We start from the raw sequence: 8942 nt of genomic DNA, 5'->3' as shown, positions 1-8942 counted from the left end.
AATACTGAAAATTGAATTTTTTTTTAATTTTTTTATTGTTATGTTAATCACTATATATTACATCATTAGTTTTTGGTGCAGTGTTCCATGATTCATTGTTTGTGCATAACACCCAGTGCTCCATGCAGAACGTGCCCTCCTCAATACCCATCACCAGGATAACCCATCCCCCTTCCCCCCTCCCCTCAAGAACCCTCAGTTTGTTTTTCAGAGTCCATCATCTCTCATGGTTCGTCTCCCCCTCTGACATACTCCCCTTTTCTTCCTCTCCTGTTATCTTCTTTTTCTTTTTTCTTAAAATATGTTGCGTTATTTGTTTCAGAAGTACAGATCTGTGATTCAACAGTCTTGCACAATTCACAGCGCTCACCGTAGCACATACCCTCCCCAATGTCTATCACCCAGCCAACCCATCCCTCTCACCCCCAACCACTCCAGTAACACTCAGTTTGTTTCCTGAGATTAAGAATTCCTCATATCAGTGAGGTCATGTGATACATGTCTTTCTCTGATTGACTTATTTCACTCAGCATAACACCCTCCAGTTCCATACACGTCATTGCAAATGGCAAGATCTCATTCCTTTTGATGGCTGCATAATATTCCATTGTGTATATATACCACCTCTTCTTTATCCATTCATCTGTCGATGGACATCTTGGCTCTTTCCACAGTTTGGCTATTGTGGACATTGCTGCTATAAACATTGGGGTACACGTACCCCTTCGGGTCCCTACATTTGTATCTTTGGGGTAAATGCCCAGTAGTGCAATTGCTGGATCGAACGGTAGCTCTAATTTCAACTGTTTGAGGAACCTCCATACTGTTTTCCAGAGGGGTTGCACCAGTTTGCATTCCCACCAACAGTGTAGAAGGGTTCCCCTTTCTCCACATCCCCGCCAACATCTGTTGTTCCCTGACTTGTTAATTTTAGCCATTCTGACGGGTGTGAGGTGGTATCTCATTGAGGTTTGGATTTGGATTTCCCTGATGCCGAGCGTGTAGAGCACTTTTTCATGTGTCTGTTGGCCATTTGGATGTCTTCTTTGGAGAAATGTCTGTTCATGTCTTCTGCCCATTTCTTGATTGGATTATTTGTTCTTTGGGTGTTGAGTTTGATATGTTCTTTATAGATTTTGGATACTAGCCCTTTATCTGATATGTCATTTGCAAATATTTTCTCCCATTCTGCTGGTTGTCTTTTGGTTTTGTGGACTGTTTCTTTTGCTGTGCAAAAGCTTTTTATCTTGATGAAATCCCAATAGTTCATTTTTGCCCGGGCTTCCCGTGCCTTTGGCGATGTTTCTAGGAAGAAGTTGCTGCGGCTAACGTCGAAAAGGTTGCTACCTGTGTTCTCCTTTAGGATTTGGATGGACTCCTGTCTCACGTTTAGGTCTTTCAACCATTTGGAGTCTATTTTTGTGTGTGGTGTAAGGAAATGGTCCAGTTTCATCCTTCTGCATGTGGCTGTCCAATTTTCCCAACACCATTTGTTGAAGAGACTGTCTTTTTGCCATTGGACATTCTTTCCTGCTTTGTCAAAAATAAGTTGACCATAGAGTTGAGGGTCCATTTCTGGGCTCTCGATTCTGTTCCATTGATCTATGTGTCTGTTTTTGTGCCAGTACCAAACTGTCTTGATGATGACAGCTTTGTAATAGAGCTGGAAGTCCGGAATTGTGATGCCGCCAGCTTTGCTTTTCTTTTTCAGTATTCCTCTGGCTATTCTGGGTCTCTTCTGGTTCCATACAAATTTTAAGATTATTTGTTCCATTTCTTTGAAAAAAGTGCCTGGTATTTTGATGGGGATTGCATTGAATGTGTAGATTGCTCTAGGTAGCATTGACATCTTCACAATGTTGATTCTCCCAATCCATGAGCATGGAACGTTTTTCCATTTCTTTGTGTCTTCTTCAATTTCTTTCATGAGTATTTTATAGTTTTCTGAGTACAGATCCTTTGCCTCTTTGGTTAGATTTATTCCTAGGTATCTAATGGTTTTGGGTGCAATTGTAAATGGGATAGACTCCTTGATTTGTCTCTCTTCTGTCTTGTTGTTGGTGTATAGGAATGCCACTGATTTCTGTGCACTGATTTTATTGAAAATTGAATTTGAATTATACAAACAACAAGCTGTTTTTATCTATACCAGCAATAATTTGCTAGACAAAAATATACTAACAAAAAAGACAATGCACAGTAATAATTCAATAAAAATACAAAATCTTCATAAAGTAATCTTTATGGAAGGATATAAAAATTTGATTAAAATTCATTTCCTATATTTGGATTTGAACATCTAATATTATTAAAATTTCAACCCTTCAAAAATTAGTATTTAGAAACTAAATTTTATAATTAGAAAAATAACCTTAAATTTGTTAGGGATGAACAATATTTAACAAAAACTTATGGCAATAATAATTAGTGTGGCATGCCTTACTAGTTATTAAAGTTCACTAAAAAGATAATATAATAAAAACACTCTGTTACTAGCAACAGTAGTACTAAAGAGAAAATCTAAAATTATATACTAGTACACAGAAAATAATTAATTTTAAAAATGTAAAATTTAATATACAAAGCATTATTGTTATTTCATTAGGAAATGATTATTTAATAACTCCTGCAGGCACACTTAAGAATCTACCTTAAAGAAAATATGATGGATCTCTTACTGTATAGATTTAATTGAAAAGAATTCTGGTTAAATTAAATGAATAAAGGTAAAAAAACAAGCAATACTCTCCTGGTTTCAGAGAAAACAATTTCTTTCTTTTTTTCAGAGAAAGCTTTTTGAACAAAGAAGAAAATCCAGAAGCTATAAAAGAACCATATTTAATTATGTACATGAAAAAACGACGAAACATATTCAGATTAACAAAAAAAGCCAAAAACCAAAAATAAAGAAAAAATTGGTATGGTGGGAATGAGTGTATTATAACAGCAAGACTGTGGAGCAATAGGAAATTTTACTCATTCTTGATATAAATATAAAATGATACAGTCACTTTAGAAGGTAGTTAACAATTTCTTACAAAAGTAAATATGCCCTTACCATACAATCCAGCAATCATGCTCCTTGGTATTTACCAAAATGAACGGAAAACTTATGCCCATACAAAAACCTGCACAGGGATATTTATAACAGTTTTATTTGTAATTGCCAAAACTTGGAAGCAACCAAGATGTCCTTCAGTAGGTGAATGGATAAAAAAATGTGATACCCAGACAATGAAATATTATTCCTCACTAAAAAGAAATTAGCTATTGAACTATGAAAAAACATGGGGGAAACTTAAGTGCATATTACTAGCTGAAAGAAGACAATCTGAAAAGGCTATATACTGTATGATTCCAACTATATGACATTCTGGAAAAGTCAAAACTATGAAGACAGTAAGGACATCATTTGTTGGCAAAGGTTGCGGAGAGAAAGAGCAATGAATAGACAGAGCAGAGAAGATTTTTAGGGTAGTGCAAATGCTCTGTATGACACTGTATGACTCTGTTATTATACATTTCTCCACACTCATAGCATGTACACCACCAAGAGTGAGCCATTAGGTAAACTATGAACTCTGTATGATAACGATTTATCAATTAGGTTCATCAGTTGTAATAAATGCAACATTTGGGTGGGGAATGTTGATAATGGGAAGGCTATGCATGTGTGTGGGAGGGAGATTATGGAAAATGTCCATACCTTCCTCTCAACTTTGCTGTGAACCTAAAACTGCTCTAAAAATTAGTCTATTAAACAAACAAACAAAGCAAATTTAGGGGTCCAAGAATGTTAAATTGAGAGTCTCTACAAATCATCCTGAAAAATAAAGATTTGCATTCATGTCTTGATAAGATAGCAGAAGACAATAGAGCTTTCAAATGTTCTGAACAAATAACTGAACCATTTCTAATCTACATTCACCACAGTTGGCAAGGCTAATGCATTTGGTCAGAGTACTGAAAAAACTAAACCTGTTTTCTTTCCCTTCACAAGGAGCTAAAACTTTGAAGTCTTCCTCTGAAATGGCAGAGGCATGTGTCCAAACATGTTCATGGCATTCCTTATCTCACCATTTTACTAATCATTGACTTTTCCCATTGAAAGTGATCAGCTGATCACATGATTTAGCATAATAGAAAGTGCTTCATTTTTCACTGATGTGTTTTGTGAGGGCTAGAAGCTCAGCATCTATACTGAAACCTGTGAAATAGACCTCTTTTGTGAAATCATAGAGAGTGTGTCCCAGGAATTGCCCCTCTACCACAGGGCTTTTAGTTGGCTTCCTTGCAGAGTGGTCTGTGCTCACATGATTCTTTCTATTCCATAAGAGCTTGAGAAACCTACCTTTTACTGAGGCTGACTGGAGTTGAGGAAACTGCCACACTTGATTTTCCTCTGTGGTCACAGCTATTCTTAAATGTTCATAATATGGCAGGGACTAGACGTCACAGAGATTAATCAACCTTTGACCACACTTCAAGGAGCTCATATTCCAGTGGAGAAGAGGAAGAGGAAAACAGAAAAATAGAAATGAAAGTCACAAGGGCTTTAAGGGATCTGTGGAAGTCCTACTAGAGTTTAGGAAGTCTTTTGAAACTGTTGGGTAATGTCTCACATGACAAACCTGAGTTTCTCTCTTTTTGAATTTTTTAAAAATTTTTATTTATTTGAGAGAGAGTGAGAGAAAAGAAGGGAGAGAGCACACAGGGAGAAGCAGACTCCTGCTGAGCAGAGAGCCCAATGTGGGGCTCAATCCCAGGGCCCTTAGATCATGACCTGAGCTAAAGGCAGTCACTTAACTGACTGAGCCACCCAGCTGCCCTGACAAACTTGACTTTCATGGTAAAAGACAGGGAGGTCACTCCAAGGAGAAGACCATGTAGGTAATTCTGTAAGGTTGGTATGTTGGGGAATTATAAGAATTTTGATATAGGAAAGATAAGGAGTTGGTAGTGGTGGGAGGAGGGTAGAAGTATAATAATTCCACTATTTAGGAGGAATGCATTGGCATCTATTTACCCATTGGTTATGATTCTCATCTGTTCTAGTTGGACCCATGTCTTACTAGTTGTCAAATCTTTTAAATTTCACCTTTGAGTATAATAGGAAATGATTGGCAGATTTGGCCATATTTTAAAGGGCCATGCATGCCAAATTAGAGATTTGAATATGAAAAAGAGAGTCAAGTAAGATTATTATGCAGAAGGATTGCATAACTAAATTTGTTTTTCTTAAAAAATAACTCTCAGGTAAATGGGGAGGATGGATAGAAGGAGAAAGGATAAACTTTTAATCTATGTCATCAGTTCAATTTAGCAAATGAGAGGAGTAAAAATTGTTAGAAAGATTAATATTTATAACCAAACGGTGCATTCTCTATTAAATTTAGTACATTCTTTTATTTTAGATAAAATTAAATCACTCAGGATTGAATAAAGAGGTATTTCAAATGCATCATATGTTTCAATTGCTTTGAACATTATGTTCCAGAATGCTAAAATAAAATTTTGAAAAACTCCTTTGTTCTTGGTCTCCTCTCCATGATAAACATAGCACCCAAACCTGTGCCTCTAACTCTGGCCAACATTCTTAGGACTAGGACTGTCTGATCCCATGACCCAGCAGGGGCCTTCAAATTTCAAGGAGAATTGAAAGGAATGTGGAGTTTATGTGTAAACCTTGACTATTGCTGAATAAATACTCAAAGTCCTAATAGGTATGTAAGTAAGCAGAGCTATCTCAACAGATGGGGAAAAAAAAAAACCCCTCTCGATCAAGGGTCAGCAGACGTTTTTTTCTTTCTTTTTTTCTTTTCTTTTCTTTTCTTTTTTCTTTTTTCTTTTTTTTTTTGCATGTGAAGGACCACATAGTAAATATTTTAGGCTTTACAGGACATGTGGTCTTTATTACAACTACTCAGCTCTAACAATGTAGCCCCAAAACAGCCATTGACATTGTATAAATGAGTGTGGCTTTTCCAATAAAACTATTTGCAAAAAGAGGATGGACCCATGGGGGTTAGTCAGCCAGCCCTGTTTTAGAATGGTTTATCACAGTGTCCTCCAACTAACAGAAATACGTACATAAGATAGTCACTCCACCAGATCATATTAGTCTCCCAGAAAACAGTAGAAGAGTAAATGAACCTCACCTGGTTTCACCACAGAATAATATTTTATGTTTGCCTTTGTTTCTTCACAGGTGTTTGATCATTCTTTTTTTTTTTAATTTTATTTAAATTCAAGTTAGTTAACATATAGTGTATTAGTTTCAGGGATAGAATTTAAAATGATTCATCAGTTGCATGTAACACCCAGTGCTCATTATATCACATGCCCTCCTTAATGCCTATCACCCAGTTACCCCATCCCCCACCCACCTCCCCTCCAGCAACCCAGAGTTTGTTTCCTAGAGTTAAGAATCTCTTATGGTTTGTCCCCCTCTCTGTTTTTATCTTATTTTATTTTTCCTTCCCCTCCCCTGTGTTCACCTGTTCTGTTTCTTAAATTCCACATGAGTGAAATCATATGGTATTTGTCTTTCTCTGACTTATTTCACTTAGCAGAATAGTGAAATATGTCTAGTTCCATCCACATCATTGCAAATGGCAAGATTTCATTCTTTTTGATGGCTGAGCAATATTCCATATTATATATATAATGAAGTAATATATATATGTATATATATATATTACCATATCTTCTCTATCCATTCATCAGTTGATGGATGTCTGGGCTCTTTCCATATTTTGGCTATTGTGGGCACTGCTGCTATAAATATTGGGATGCTTGGATCCCTCTGAATCACTATTTTTGTATCCTTTGGATAAATACCTCCTAGTGCAATTGTTGGATCATAGGGTAGCTTTATTTTTAACTTTTTAAAAGGATTTTATTTATTTATTTGACAGAGAGAGAGCAGCAGAGGGAGAGGGAGAAGCAGACTCCCCACTGATCAGGGAGCCCGGTGTGGGACTCAATCCCAGCACCCCGGGATCATGACCTGAGCTGAAGGCAGATGCTTAACCGACTGAGCCACCCAGTCACCCTATTTTTAACTTTTTGAGGAACCTCCATACTGTTTTCCACAGTAGCTGCACCAGTTTGCACTCTGACCAACAGTGTAGGAGAGTTCCCCTTTCTCTATATCCTCGCCAACCCCTGTCATTTCCTGTGTTGTTAATTTTAGCCATTCTGACTGGTGTGAGGTGATGCCTTATTGCGGTTTTGATTTGTATTTCCCTGAAGATGAGTGATGTTGGGCATTTTTTCATGTGTCTCTTAGCCATTTATGTGTCTTTTTTGGAGAAATATCTGTTCATGTCTTTTGTTCATTTCTTGACTATATTTTTTTGTTTTGGGGGTGTTGAGTTTGATAAGGTCTTCATAGATTTTAGATACTAGCCCTTTATCTGACTGATCATTTGTACATATCTTCTCTCATTCCAAAGGTTGTCTTTTAATGTTCTTGGTTGTTTCCTTTGCTGTTCAGAAGATTTTTTTTAAAGAATTTTTATTTATTCATTTGAGACAGAGAGATACAGAAAGAGAGAGCAGGAGCAGAGGGGAAGGGCTTAGGAAGAGGGAGAAGCAGACTCCCCACTGAGCAGGGAGTCCGATGTGGGGCTCGATCCCAGAATCTGGAGATCATGACCTGAGCTAAAGGCAGACGCCCAACCATCTAAGCCACCCAGGCGCCACATGCTGTTCAGAAGATTTTTATCCTGATGAAGTCCTAATAATTCATTTTTGCTTTTGTTTCCCTTGCCTCCAGCAACATGTCTAGTAAGAAGTTGCTCTGGCTGAGGTCAAAGATGTTGCTGCCTATGTTCTCTAGGAGTTTGATGGATTCTTGTCTCACATTTAGGCTTTCATCCATTTTTAATTTATTTTTGTGTATGTTGTAAGAAAGTGGTCTCGTTTCATTCTTCTGCATGTTGCTGTCCAGTTTTCCCAACACCATTTGTTGAAGAGACTGTCATTTTTCCAGTGAATATTCTTTCCTGCTTTGTCGAAGATTAGTTGACAATAGAGTAGAGGGTCCATTTCTGGGTTCTTGATTCTGTTCCATTGATCTATTTGTCTGTTTTTGTGCCAGTACCATACTGTCTTGATGATTACAGATTTGTAATACACCTTGAAGTGTGGAATTTTGATGCCACCAGCTTTGGTTTTCTTTTTCAGTATTACTTTAGATAATTGGGGCCTTTTCTGGGTCCATATAAATTTTAGGATTGTTTGTTCCAGCTCAGTGAAAAATGCTGGTGTTATTTTGACAGGGACTGCATTAAATGTGTAGGTTGCTTTGGGTAGTATAAACATTTTAATAATATTTGTTCTTCCAATCCATGAGCATGGAATGTTTTCCCATTTCTTTGTGTCTTCCTCAATTTATTTTTTTTTAAGATTTTATTTATTAATTTGAGAGAGAGAGAAAGCACGAGCGGGAATTGGGGGGGGTGGAAGGGGCAGAAGGAGAGGGAGAAGGAGAGTCCCTGCTGGGCAGGGAGCCCGATGTAGGGTTCCATCCCAGGACCCAGAGATTATGACCTGAGCAGAAGGCAGATACTTAACTGACTGAGCCCCCCAGGTGCCCTTTCAATTTCTTTCATAAGTATTCTATAGTTATCAGAGTGCAGATCTTTTACCTCTTTGATTAGGTTTATTTCTAGGTGTCTTATGGTTTTTGGTGTAATTGTAAATGGGATTGATTCCTTGATTTCTCTTTCTACTGCTTCATTACTGGTGTATAGAAATGCAACAGACTTCTGTGCATTGATTTTATATCCTGAGACTTTGCTGAATTCTTGTATCAGTTCTAGCAATTTTTTGGTGGAGTCTTTTAGGTTTTCCATATAGAGTATCATGTCATCTGCGAAGAGTGAAAGTTTGGCTTCTTTCCTGCCAATCTGGGTATTTAATCGTTCTTTTTTTAA

At 37.2% G+C, this 8942-nt stretch overlaps 1 protein-coding gene across 4 annotated transcripts in view; it reads right to left on the bottom strand.

Annotated features, from left to right (window-relative positions):
- The window catches only part of GRM5 (glutamate metabotropic receptor 5), a 665424-nt gene that overhangs the window by 356063 nt on the left and 300419 nt on the right, over positions 1-8942 (bottom strand). The window lies entirely within an intron of this gene.

This window comes from Callorhinus ursinus, unplaced genomic scaffold, assembly GCF_003265705.2.
Source record: "Callorhinus ursinus isolate GAN/ISIS: 27379988/994484 unplaced genomic scaffold, GSC_fseal_2.0 scaffold93, whole genome shotgun sequence".
In the NCBI taxonomy this organism is placed as follows: domain Eukaryota; kingdom Metazoa; phylum Chordata; class Mammalia; order Carnivora; family Otariidae; genus Callorhinus; species Callorhinus ursinus.
The sequence above is the reverse complement of the archived record's forward strand: the minus strand, read 5'-3'. Positions and strand labels throughout refer to the sequence as shown.